Genomic DNA, 15,225 nt, shown 5'->3' on the forward strand with positions numbered 1-15,225 from the left:
TTATCAGTGATCCTGTATGTCTTCCATTTTCGAATAATTGCTCCCACAGTTGATTTCTTCACACCAAGCTGCTTGCCTATTGCAGATTTAGTCTTCCCAAGCCTGGTGCAGGTATACAATTTTGTTTCTGGTGTCCTTCGACAGCTCTTTGGTCTTGGCTATAGTGGGGTTTGGAGTAGGACTGTTTGAGGTTGTGGACAGGTGTCTTTTATACTGATAACAAGTTCCAGGTGCCATTAATACAGGTAACTAGTGGAGGACAGAGGAGACTCTTAAAGAAGATGTTACAGGTCTGTGAGAGCCAGATATCTTGCTTGCTTGTAGGTGACCAAATACTTATTTTACCGAGGAATTTAAAAATGAATTCATTTGAAATCCTACAATGTGATTTCCTGTATTCTTTCCCCCCATTCTGTCTCTCATAGTTGAAGTGTACCTATGGTGAAAATTACAGGCCTCTCTCATCTTTTTAAGTGGGAGAACTTGCACAATTGGTGGCTGACTAAATACTTTTTTGCCCCACTGTATGTATCCTGGATAGACAGATAGAGTTAGATTTTACAGAAAAATTCACAGATTTATAGATATCACCCTATCATTCAGACTGTATATCTTTTCTCTTAACTTGCTAGAGGCAACCATTTGTTTCACGATGTGACTGTGTGTCTATTACAAATCTGCTGCTGACTTACAATTTTTTTGATATGAAAATAGTGTGGGCTGAAACATATTTATAAATCATATAACAAAGAAAGTGAAAGTACAGTCAGATGATTAAATGCAGTCACTTCTCATATCAGTTTAATGTACAGTTTTAATACAGTAGGGAGTACCATGACCTTGAGAGCTAATCATGCATGTAATTATTTAATGGAAAGGACAAAGCAAGAAAAAAAACCTGAAAAGAATTTGTGCTTTGGCCAGTGTAACACTGTTGACCATGATTAATATGTATAATTAACAGGGAGAACAATTGATTTGGCCTTAATCGTTAATATTTTAATTCAAGGCAATAAAACTAGGTGTATGATCTGTCTGTAGAAAGTTACTAATTAGAAAGTGGCAATTGACTGTGTGAGATTAATAAGATATTAAGGAGAAGAATGTAACTACTAATTCTAAATAATAGGATATGGAACAGTAAAATCTCTGGTATTATATATATATATATATATATATATATATTGCACAGGTAAGCACAGATAGTATTGTTTGAAAATCACCAATGTACAGAAGGCATTGTTCTCTGCTTTTAAATAAAATTAATTATGCTAGAGCAATCTAAAAAATCCACCTTACATAAAGATTCTCTCAAACATAGTACTTTCTCTTTGGCAGTCCCTACATTGGTCTCTCACCATTGCAGATGCTTGAGTTTTACAGTAATTGCCAAATATCAAGAAATATAAATTTTTTATATATTTGTATCATTTGTGTTTATATAGCTTGTAGCCTTTTTGGTGCTGGGAAATTCTGTGCCTCACTGGGAATTATAATACATTAATTGCATTCAATTCTGGGAGATGATGTGCAGGTACTCATCGACTTACAATGGGGTCCCGTTCTGATGAACCCATCGTAAGTTGAAAACATCGTAAATCAAATTCACATATCACTAAATGTACCGTGCCTGTATCGTAACGTTGAACCATCGTAAAGTGAGGAGCATCTGTATGTGTGTTGTGGACATGGATTGCGTTGTCCATTATTAGTGATTCACGTCACAGACGCAACATCTGTATCTCCCTTTGGATAAACCACTCCCCTAACTGTGGCATATATTACAATATCAATTAGATCTACTGTTTATACTTCTATTGTTTTAGAAGTGCATTACCTCTACCACCAGGTAGCACTAGAGAGTGAGTGATGTGTACATCTATTGTTTATCTAAGACCATAGATAATGGCTACCTACATGAAAAGCCATGTGGGCTATACCAGGAACAATGGGATATCAGGAACTCCAGGAAGACGGGGGAGGAGGAGAGGAGACTGGAAGTACAGGAAGGAAGCAGCATGGCAGAAGCTAAGGGAGCTGTGAAAGTTTGCCAGAGAAAAAGTATGAAATAGAAAGCTGCTCTTCCATCTTGGGCTAGTTAAGTGCCAAGAAGCTAGGACTAGTTTAGTGCCTAGTATTGTAACTAAGAATTAGAAAACAACTACTGAAAGAATCCTTTAAAGTCTTCTATATGATCCTGGTATCTAGAGCCATTTTGGAAACTAAACACCAAAGGAGTCATTTGATATGCTGATACTCTCTGAAGTTAAGTACATATGTTATTACAATGTTATTAGAATATAATTGTTGACTGTCTGTAACTTTGTTATGGTAACCTTTTTCGATATATTGTTTGTACCGCTAGAGGTATTAATAAAGTATATCATTATATATCATAACATCTGTTGGTATTCGTCTTTACATAATTTAACTGTATTCCTGAATCAAATTTATTGTTGTATTGTTAGATGTGTTTTGTCTAAATTGTGTATTTAAATATTAGCATAATTTTGCATAAAACAGGCCACGACCACAACAATGTGACATGCAATCAATGGCACAGTGTACGTTAACACCCTGTCAGGGACAGAGACCCGCTCCTACCTCACACGAGGATTCTTCCCCTCATGGGGTAAATCCCGTTCAGCAAGCATCTCGTGGAGCGACTGCGCATCCGTGGGGTAGGCCACATCCTTGGCCTTGATTTGGACTCGCCCCACGCTTGACAAAGGTGCAAGTGCTTCTGGTTATGATCTCACACCTGGAGGCGTTACAACACAGGAGGAGGTCCTCACTGTGTTCTCACTGCACCTCTATCTATGCAATACAAGAGGGAGGAAACCAGGTGTTAGGGGGAGTGGTCTATACCTACTACCCCTATAAAAGCCCTACATTCCCTTCACTCAATGCTTGTTAATGGAGCTACATCCCTTGTTGCTGTTCCCTTTACTCTGTCTCCGTTAAAGCTTTATCTTACGTCCTTGGACTCTCTGAACTCTCTGCTACCTTTTGAACTCAGCCTATAATGCTGTTTTTGCACCTACTCTGCCTGCCTCGACCTTTGGATTGCCTTGACTACTCTTTTGGATTTGTCCTTTCACATTAAATAGTATTTTGTGGATTACCTCTCTGGCTCTCACATTCCTGCACTATGCTCCACAACTCCCCACCCAACACACTTATACATCTATGTCCATATGTAAACAAAAACATGAGCATGCTTTTTATAATGTATTTAATCTTTGGCTAAGTGCATGTAATGAATTTTCAACAGTAGATAAAAAAAAAAAATCCATTAACGTTTATGAATTTGGGTCATTTGTTGTAGCTATTTCACTTTAAGTCTTAGGGAACATGAGACAGAAGAACAATGGATTATTTGTGTTGTAAAAGCTTATTGTCAGCTCTAATTCATCTAAGGCACTATCGTAGTATCAGGAGAGCAGTGATTTCAGACTTAATGGCAGCAAATAGCCATCTTATAAATGCCATTCACCTGAAGCATCTAACATTTGGTCTTAATAATAGCAAAATAGACATATAAACACATACAACAAGTATGGAGAGGATAGTGAAAGTTGGTTGAATTTGGAGTATATTTGTTGTAATTTTATATTTTTTATCCTGATAGATTGAAAATGAATATCTGACTAGGATAATTGGATTGTTGCTAAGATTGTCTGATGGAGTGTGGGCAGTGGATTTATTTCCTTTTTTATTATAAACTGAAAAACAAAGAAAGGGCATACCTAATAAATTAAAAAATTAGAGAAGTTCTAAGGTGACCTGTGATGCACATATCTGTGAACTCTCCAGGTTTTGCCCCAGAGACACCGGAAGAAGTGCTGGTTCTCCGTGTTGACACCAGAATCCTCCGGGTCCTGGCATACTCCACTCCCCGTCCATTTGTCGCTTAAATGGGGGGATGTCCCATGAGGTAAGATCCGCATCACGCGGGGGGGGGTCCGGGTAGCCGGAGCCTAAATGTTCCCATTTATGGTGATGCTCAGGCTTCACTGGAATTGCACTTACTGGAAGTAGCTTCTTGGGTATTTACTATGGTCAACATCTCTCCTTGAGGTGTTAATGCAGCTTACTTCAACAAGGCCAACCTGAACATTACGGAGTCAAAATGTGCAGTGTTCATGTAAACTCCCTCTTTAGTGAAGAGATCCCACATTTTTTTTTTTATTCTTTGTTATATAGGTTTATTTAACATATTATAATTGGAGAAGTGATATATTCACTTCAACAAAACCACAAAGGTTTTTTTTTTCCGAAGACAAACAGAAAGACAAACCCAAAGACTTGGCCAGCGCCCAAGTCTATTGTAAACTGTAAAGCACTAAGTATATCTGATGTGTGCTTAAAATCAGGACTGTTGGCAGGTATGACCCATCCCATGTTTGGATACATAATATATTCTCCCTTTTTACTAACTAGGTCATTTTCTTTTGTTTCCCCACCCGGTCATTAGCTGCTGTTTTTCTCTAATGTGTTTTGCAGGGTAGGGTACTGGAATATGACATAAATGTAATATCTCTTGTTTGTATTAGAAATAATAGTGGTGGCATGTTCATGATCAAGCTCTCATTTGCCGAGTGACACATTTGATCTGATGCATATGATATATATTTGACAAGTAAAGGAGCAGGTAAAAATAAAAAAAATACCAGATGTCATGTAAAGTATACAAGTAAAGGAATGATCCTTTATGAATATTCTTTCATTATGTTTTGGCTTGTAATAATAACACGTGTTCCACATATTTCATTTTCTTTTCCAAACAAAATGCAAATGTATGTAAATATGAAATATTTAAAGCTTTGATCTTTGTAGAGTTGTTTGGGAGCTGTTGCTTTTGAAGACAGCACTTTTATTTTCGGAAATTAATGTAAAAACAAAATTGAAAGGATTGCATGAAGTAAAATCAAGAACTTTATTTTCTGGACATGTCACTGATCTGGAATAAAACGATTGTTATTTGCCTGTTCTAAGCTGATACTTATAGACTGTCAAATGGCCAAATATTGTAATAGGAAGTACACTTTATCCAATTTTGATTTCAAGTGACATAGGAGGGCTGGCATTTTCTCTCCTGAAGGTCCATGTAAAGCCAAACACCCCCCTCCCCTGGTCCTTTTTTCAACATGCGGGTAGTAGGGTGACCACATTTTATATCTGCCATTCTGCGACACACCATATAGCAGATGAGATTACACACACACATATATATATATATAAATAAATTTTATATTATATGTATATCTCACATACACAGATTCACATGTACACACTGTCACATACTCATAAATGCATTTTATATTATCAGTCTCTCCTGATTGGCTGAGACCTACTTCACTCAAAATTCAGAATGCATTTTTCCCAGATTGAGGCTGTCCGGGACCCAGGACTTAAAATATCATTGCGGGACTGACCCTGGCAATCCGTGCATGTGGTCACACTAGCATGTAGGTGATGCCGCCGACATCGATGTTGGTCCACTGACAGCATTGGGTGAACCTACTGATGTTGCATGTCAGGCTAGCCCAGGAAAACTGTGAAGTAGACGGGGAGTGAAGCTTGCAGTAACTCCGCTCCCACAACCAGAAGTGTCAGGTTAAGCATGCATCTCATAACACTTTTCCTTATCTCCAGCCAAAGTATTGCTTTATACGTGAAAACCTCATGTGTATGTTCTGACAATGAAAATGAGGATGCTGCTTGTTGAATGCTTAAGTCCCTGAGAAAGAAGAGAGATAAAGAAATAGGGGAAGTGGACAGAGAGTGTGTTTGTATTTTAAATGTGTGTATGTTAAGGGAAGAGTGTCTAGGGGCCAGTAAGCGGGTGGCTGCAAGGACAAGCGTGATCTAGTTTGTTTCTCTGCAAGTCAAAGTGTGAATGTGCATGTATATGTGTATGGGCAGTACAAAATGTATACAAACTAGGGGAGGGCAAAGCATAAAAAGCATACATATTGAGATTCCTGGGTTGCTGCTAGAACAACAACCAATAAATACAAAAAATAATTTCAACTCAAAAGAGACTATCAACAGTTTATAGCCTTCTCTGGCCACTTCTCCCACCACACAGGTGCTTCATTAATAGTGTCCAGAGAAGGCTTTACATTTTCAAGTAATTGGTAGCTGTGTTGCAATTTTTTAAAGACTGACAACTATGCAATAGGTGATTTTAATAAATTATATTAGCTTTGCTAGAAAGTTTGTAGGTGACAGTTCATTCATTTTAACCACATTACATGCAGTACATGAAGCAAGTTCAGGTGTTCAACCTATATGAAAGTGAGTGGCTTGAAGGGGTGGAACTGAAGCCAACAAGAGACATGGTCAGTTGCAGGCCCACTATACCTGAAGAGATAACATGCAGAACTTGGCTTCAGAGCATCACAAGAAGATCACCTAGGAGCTACAATAGAAGTCTGTGCTCCATCGAATTTACAGCTTCCTGTACAGGTCTTGGAAAACACAGAAAAAATTATAGTCATAAAATAGTAAGAAAATTAACTAAATAATTATATGGAACCAGTGATGTCATCATGACATCATCAGGTTTAGCCTGCAGTTACAGGAGACATCTCTGAGGTCTATACAGTAAAGATTCCAAGATGATTTCTAGTCATGTAGAGAAAAAATGTAAAACTAAATAAATAATTGAATTGATATTGAAAAGTGAATAAAGCATTAAAAAATACCCAAACAACTGGTACTCCTTCCAATGGAGACATAAAATAAAAAGCCATCCCCACAACCAAAAAAATAAAAAAACAATATAATAGATAAGATAAAGTTTTGGCCATTCAATACATCAAAAGCATGCATCCTGGGTTTTACTGAATTGGAGAGATTTTGCTAAACTTTTTTTTTTCAAGAGTACAACCTATATAGAGGAAGATTACATTTTAACAGACCACATTTAGTCAGTGAAAAAATGAAATAAATATCAGGTTTCAGAAGAACAATTTAACTGTAACATATTAGCTTGCTTTTAGCACTACAGGCATAAAGCCAAACCATTTTTTACTAAATAACTTGACAATCAATAAAAACATCAGGAGGTAATATGGAACTCCTAGAAAAATAGCCAAACACACTTTGAGAAAAGAACAAATAAAAGTTATAGGAACTTGAAAATCAAAATAACTAGTTAATCTAGGAGTCCAAAAATATAAATATAAATGTTTCTATGCAGATCATTTAGTTTAAGATAACAGGCCAATGTTAAACTGGGACATTTCAGTGTGTTGATGCTGATTGTCTTGTATTTTAGCTTACCTGTTGTACATGAAACCATAAAACGAAACGAAAAATAAAAATGAAAAAAAAAAGTTTGAAATATACAGTTGCAATCAAAATTATTCAGCCTCCATTGCAAATCAGGTTTCTTGTCAAAATGTACAAACTTTCAGCTGTTTGCAATGAACAAATCAAACAAAAGCAATTAAAATAGCTCAACACATTGAATGCTTCAAGTGGTTTCCCCAAATTCTACTGAAGATGCAAGTTATAATGACTTCTCCAGTCTCAAAATTATTCAATCCCTTCCTGGCAAGCTGCTTTAGTAGAGCATCCTTTTGCTTTTATGACCTGTTGCAAACGAGATGCATAGTCAGACATCAGCTTCTGGCAGCGTTCTTGAGGAATCTTAGCCCATTCTTCATGAGCAATGGCCTCCAGTCCAGTAATATTCTGGGGTTTTCATGCTGCAACTGCCTTCTTTAAATCCCACCAGAGATTTTCTATGGGGTTCAAGTCAGGTGACGGCCACTGTAGAATCTTTCTACAGAATTTCTTCTGCAACCAAGCCTTGGTAGAGCTATAACAAAAATGTATTTTTTAATATTCAGGAAAATATAAAAAAATGAATTAAATTAACACCATAAGTAAAAACAAATGAAATATTAAAGTACTGAAAGCATTAAAACGTGTGTTTTCACCAATCCGTCTCTTAAAATGATCATTGAGCTGTGTAAAATAGTTGTAGCCTTGCAAATAATAAACTTGGCACTATGTTTCTGAGTCTATTTTACTAATTATTTGTAGTAGCTCATTCTATTTTGTGCACTTATGGTTGCTGCTGGACAATATGACAATTTGGTGCTTTGTTTGTTAATAAAGAGTCTATTAATTTAAAATAGGCCAACTCTAACAGCCTAGAGTGTTTTCAAACTTCCCAACCAGAAACAGGGAGTAGAATGAGTTACTGGTTTGGACTGGTGAAAAAATCTTGATGTATACAATGTACAAGCCCCAACTATCAATGTAACATGTTGAACTAATTTTGGACCATCTATTTCACCAAATACTTAGCCTTTTCCTCCATCATTTTTTGACAGTAATGACAACTTAGTACCTAATCAAGCAACACAATCACACAAAACACCTAAATGACTGTAATAAGAGTTACACTAGAGAGAAACTGCAGGGAACTGCAACAACATCTTTCTGTGGAATCAGTAGGTATCCCACCTAATCTCTTGCCCCAATGGCCCTAATCTTTACTGTGAAGCCTTACATGTTTTTAATTTTCTTTTCCCCTACTCTTTAAACTTATTTCATCTCCCTTTTCCATCAACAATCCCTCCAAAGTCCACATTTCTGCCTGTGTTCTGCCATCAGCTACCTTAGCCATTCTCTTCTTGCCTCATACCTGCCCCACAACTAACCACTGTCAGGTAAAGACATCTCATCCCCACAAATCACAACCCCATTTGTTATCTGTCTGCTCTGTGAAAACCCACCTTTTTTCTAGAAGCGTACAAAATGTCCTCTTAACACTCTCAGTCATCATTCTTATCAATCCATCAACGATCAACAACCTCTACAGATCATCTGGACCCTATCAACCCATCCCCATCCAAGCAGTCCTCTCCTACTGTTTCACTCAACCATCGACTAGATTGTAAGCTTGCAAGAGCAGGGCCCTCTTCTCCTTTTTTGCCAGTTTCTTATTGTGTGGGATATGAAATAATTTTTAGAATAGAAGATCAAGGGAAGCAAAGCTTACAAGCTCCAGGCAAAATACTTTGCAGCTACATAAACCAAAGCTAAACAAAAGTGTGGAGTTTAATAATAAAGTATGATATATCACCAGGAAAACCATGTGTATACTATGCTGTATTGACACTTATAACTAAACAAACATACCTTAGCTGGAGTGGAGAAGTCTGCAGCTTATTATAAGATAATGCTTTCATACATCTTCTGTTATCAAAACGTATAAAATATACTTTTGTCTATTTTGCAGACATGGTTATTAATAATCATTTATAATATCACTGCAATAAACTTGAGCAGGAGCAGGATATATTATTTTAATTGTTTGAAATATAACTTTCTTTCTGCAAGCTTATTCCTGTGCATAAATTATTACTGCTTATTTGATGAGGCATGGACTGATCTCATGGACATCTCATGCCTCTCTCCATCCCTTCCCAGTGTGATGGAGTAGGCAATGGTTAATAAAAACATAAACTAGAAACCCTACCTATCGTCCCCCAGGCAAACGGGGACCCTTTGGGAGCTAAAATATTTATTTACAAACCCCTTCACAACTTAGCTTCTGAAATTAAATTATTAATGCCAGTTTAGTATTTTCTAACACTCTCACATTAAGTCATCCTTTCAGCATTAATTAGAACATTGTTAGAATGGTGGTCTAGTGTCCTGTCACGTATTGCTCCTTTGATTTATATCTGCCATTTAATGGGAACTAGAAGAATTAAACTTTAAACCCAAAAAGCGAGACGTTTAAAAAAATTAATGCAAATAAATTGTAGAATAGCCAATGGTACACTACGTTTGCAGTGTTACATTCCATGACAAATTAATACAGACCAAGTGGCACACCGAAATGCAAAGAATATGTTTAAATAATTAAAGCAAAAAAAGTGCAATAAACTCCTACCTGTGCCCAACAGGTTAAATTACAGACAAATCTAATGGAAGGGGGTTACACTAAAAGAAAATGCATAACACAATCGCTAAATTCCAAAAAAAATGTATAATTTGTATTACCAAAAACAAGTAAAAGTGTATAAAGCACATAGATATATAGGCTAACAAGAGAGTGACAGGAAAACCGGGATTGTAAAAGAGATATCCATTGTTTTCGACCAAACTGGTCTTTATCAAGGGTGTTACATTCTACCATGTCACAAAGAACAAGGTGCTGTTCCAGGGTACACTGCGTTTCAGACTTCCCTCTAGATTGTAAGCTCGTTTGAGCATGACCCTCTTTACTGGTTGTTTCTGTAAGTGTTATGTTTTGTACTACCTGTTAAGGCCCCTGGGAATCAGCGTAGCTAAATGGACAGGGAGCATGTATGTGTGTGGGTTAGTGCATGCTCAGGGCATGTCCGTGTTTTGATTGGGGTATGTTAATTGAGGGGCAGGAGACCCTAGGTGATATAAGGTGCCCTATGGGTGACCCCGGTCACTGTCCTTTTTACAGACACGGCCAACAGTCTTACCTGCTTCCCACCCTCCCTCCCTATTTCTTGTGTACTAACTTTCTTTCTTTTGTCACAGCTGGCGGTTTGTGTGTCCTTGCCGGTCTGGTTTTGGTAAGTGATGGAGTTTGGATGATGGTGTAATGGAAGGCTCAATCCTCCCCTAACCTCTGGTGTTTTATTGGACGTGCCCACCGAGCTTGTGGACGGCTGGTGGTTAGCATTGGTGGTGGGACAGCGAAAGGTAGCTGTCATCTTTGTTTGGACGAGGGGGGAGGTGAGTACCTGTGGTCTGGATTGTGCAGTGTGAGAGGCCGGCAAGGACGGGGTTAATTTGATTCCTGTGTTGGTTATGTTTGAATATGTTATGGTAATGCGTTATGTATATTTGTATATTTGTATTTATTATTTATCGGTTATTGTATATTCTTGTTATTGGTTTATGGTGTTTTGGGCCAACACAGTGTTTTATGGTTTATAATAAAATTGTGCTGTGGCCTGCTTTATCCAATTTCAGTCTCCGTGTCGTTATTTGGTGGGTTAAAGGGTATCGGGTTCACAATGCACGGTACACACTATCTACATACATGTACTGTTTACCCATGCAGCATGTGCAGCTTTGGAATATGATATTGCTATATAAAATAATAAGTGAAAATAACAATAATAATAATACACTGAAAACAGTGCCTTGTTATGGTGGACTTTCAAAAAGACTCTGTCAGCAGAATAGAGAAAACACATGGAAGAAAAGTCTACATGTCAGACTATTTATTATTGTTTTATGTAGCAGCATACTGTAAAATGGGCAAGCTACATGGCCTGTGTCGATATTTCATAAAATATGGTCCATTTATCAAAGTGGTGCAATAAACGAATCCTACTTATTAAACACAACCATTGAATGTTTATATTTTATTACTTTTGTTTTTCCAATTGTTGATGTTAATGGAACTATTGAATTATAATGACCTAAATGCACAGCTAATCAGCGTAATGCACAGATGTCCTGTCATCTTATATATGAAGTTATGTTTGATGTATTTTATTAATTTAACTCATTTGCTTTTCTATTTTTAGATAATGGTTGCAGTTTCCCACCACAAAATAACAGGGGAGGTCTATCTAACTAGATATCTGTCGAGTTCTGGTGTCCCCAGTGTCAGCAGGAGCCAGCTTCGCTATTGCATTAACAGCATTTGAATGCCTTAACAGAAGTTCATGGATTCCCCTCTTTGAGTGTCTTTGCAAACGCATGGCCGCTGAGCCCTTCTAACTTATAATAAGTGTGATATTGTGTGATCAATAGGTAAGGGAATGAGTGTGAAAATGGGAAAGACAGTTTCTCTCCACAAAAAATGTAATTGGAAATTAAAAACATAAAAAGCATAGAAAAATAAATAATTAAATGGAACCCGTGCTGTCACCACATGTGAGGGCTATTAACTTCTGCCTCATGGGACAGTTACAACTGAGTGACCCAACAGCTATTTGCCCATTCCCACTCCAGTAACTAATACACACTTGCTCTAACACACACGTATACACAGTCACTCTCATACATGCACTCTCCCTTGAACACACTTACACTAAAACATACTCACACCTTACTTTACGAATCGCATCATACATCCTTACCTTTTCCTGGAGGTTATAGAGTCTAGCACACCATGTAAGCAACAGAGCTTTTACCTTGGGGTCTACTAACATAGCGTTAAGTGACCCCTCTGTGCTACTACCTCTGCAACTGCAGAGTGATGAATTAAGGACCGGCCCAGCCTGTCCCTCTGCTACCATGATATCATTATGGGAACTTGCTAGTTACAAGAGAGATCCTTGTGTATACAAAGTGAAGCCTATGTGTATGTCAGTCATGGGGGATGGGTAGTTGAGCAAAACAGTTAAGGAATGAAAACGTTATGAAAATGTGAAAACCTAGCATTCCCTTTAATTTGATACAGGATAAAGCATGCACGGAGGTACCATTTATTAAGGATTCTTCATTTTCTACCAGAAGACAATATCAGATGAACCTTTATCTGAGGTCTCTATCTAATCACATTGTTAATGAAGGGGCTTGTTTTAGTTAAGAATGCAACTAGGGGCTTCCAGGAGGCGCAAACCTAAAATGGCCACATTTTATGGAGCTCCAGCTACACTAAAGAGAATCCATTGCCATAGATGGATTTCTTCAGATTTTAGCAGCAACTACATCATGCCAACAGATTCAGGAATCATCAAAAACTGGCACGTCAAACAAGAATACTGCCCAGCCACCTTCGCCCCCCCAAGTCAGTTCAACTGATTAGTAATAGGCAAATGGGTGTCTTAGCAGCACTAGACATAATAATAACCTCTCCATTGCTTGACACTAAGCTAACTAAGATAACTCTCAAGTGGAACTTGCCTCTCAAAGAATAACATCATTAGAAACAATAGTGTCTGATGCTGATGATGAGAGTAACATCACTAATAAGGCAGTACAAATCCAAAGAAACAATTGCATTAAAGTTTATTTATCATAGAGCCTGTCCATCGCAAAGGTCCCAAAAGCAAAACCCCACAGGGCTGCGGAAAAAAATTGTTGTCTTTAAGGTCCCGAATTACATGGACAATGTCATAATACTGGAAACCTATTTCTAGTTCCCAGAATTTGAGTATAAATTATGCTTTATCTCTGCGCCTTGCCAGGGGGCTTGCTGGGAACATGTGGTAGTGCATTTGGGGAGGCTCTCTACAGGACAGTGGTCCCTACCCATAGGCAAGATGTCCCTAAGTCAATACCCTATTGTTGAGAAAACTAAAACAACATGTCCAACCAACAAATTTCATATTGTTTCATGGAATGTTGAGGGACTGAACTCCCCTATCAAAAAAAAGTCCTTATACATCGCCATACTAATGTCATTGTTTTTGCAAATGACTCGTTGGAATGATCCAATAACATATTAAAGACACCTTGGATTACTGTCTCTCTGCTTTGTATTCCAACAAGTCTCGAGGGGTCACAATCAGATTAGCGTCTGTCCTATTTACACTTTTTATAAATATTTTTTTTACTTCTAGTGGAAGGACTAAATATTTATATTTTCCTTTTTTTATCACTTGAAGTTTATTGGGTTTACAATGACAATCAATGTGAATACAAAACGTAGTCCATGTATTACAATACTGAAGAGAAATGGAATGGAATGAAAAGAAAAAAATAAATAAAAAAGAGATGCACAATCACAAGGCATGTACATACAAAGCAATGAAAAGAACATACCACAATTGTAACAAACAACAGCTGTAAAAACACAATTAATTCTATTGGCCAACAAGAGACATTAGGTGACTAGGGAGAGGGAGGAGAAGAAAGGGAAAGAGAAAAGTGGAGAGGGGACAGATCAAGGAAAGTTGGGAGAGAAGAAACCAGCTAGGAGATATCCTAGATCGTCGATTTGCTTATAGCCTTATTGTACCATGGTCTACGCAGGGACCCTAAAATGTAGCCCTTAGGGGTAGGGCAGAACTTGGTTATATTTTCCATTTTTGCACGGTTCCTAGTACAGTATGGCTCAAGATTGGCTCCATTGTCATCTCACACCATGCACCATCTTCAAGTTTCCTCTCTCACTGTATCATTTTGAATCATTTCAAAAGATATAATGAGGGGGCATATAATAACTTAAGTCGTCGTGTGTAGGATGAGGTAAGGGCCAAACTTTTGTAGCTCAGTACAGACTTATCTGCTGCATACTCAGCTCATAGAGAGAATCTGCACCTATACAAAGACATTAAAGCAGTATGTGACACCTGGTTCACAGAAAAGGCCCAGATCTCATTTAATTTTGGTAGAAACATTTTTTTTTCCGCTGGGGCAACCAAACAGGTAAATTGTTGGTGAATTTGATTTGATATTCTAAATTTAAACAACTCACAGTGCTTAAGCTGATTACTTAAGACCTGGGAGAGATCTTGAGTCCAGTTAAAATCACAGAGTTGTTTGCAGAATATCTTCAAGATACAAAACAGGTGACACCAATATCCCTGACATAATTTCAGTATTTCAAAAGGTTCACGTACTTAAACTTAACCTCCTGGACCAAGAGATATGAAAGTGCTCCCATTTCTATTTAAGAGGTCAGGAATGTAATCAAGTTGTCGAGTAATAACAAAAACACCAGGCCCAGTGCTGAATATTACAAGCTCTTGATTGCTTATATTCCCACTCACTTTTCTTATACAGTCTAATTTCATTGCTCAATCAGGACCTGACGTGGTTGCAATATATCCCCCCAAAAATTATCTCTACCTTCTAAACTGGTTTTATTAAGAATAGACACTCCATCCAAAGTGCTAAAAGAGTTATTGTCACAAAAACGCTATTATTGTGAACTTTGTTGCCGATAAGGAATGGCAGTATGGGAATACTTAATGTACTTCATGCACCTCTTTAGAGCTTTTTATGACCATCCAGCTACACAGGCGATGGTAAAATGTCTTAACTCGGTTTGGTTTCAGTTGGGTAGGGGCACGAGGCCAGGGTGCCCAATTTCACTACTATTTTTAATCTAGCCATGGAACCCTTGATTTGTCTTCTGGAATCATCCTCAGGGGCATGCCTTTGGGAGTTGTTGAATTTAAGACAGCAGCGTTTTGTTCCTCTCCAATCCTAAACAGTCAGTCTCACCTTTAATGGATATCTTTGAATTGTTCAAACGTGATTCAGGTTATGTGATTAACAGACAGAAAACTGAGGTGCTTCATATTT

The sequence above is a fragment of the Sceloporus occidentalis genome, unplaced genomic scaffold (assembly GCF_023333645.1).
Source record: "Sceloporus occidentalis isolate IW3139 unplaced genomic scaffold, rSceOcc1.0.p SCAF_42, whole genome shotgun sequence".
In the NCBI taxonomy this organism is placed as follows: Eukaryota; Metazoa; Chordata; class Lepidosauria; order Squamata; family Phrynosomatidae; genus Sceloporus; species Sceloporus occidentalis.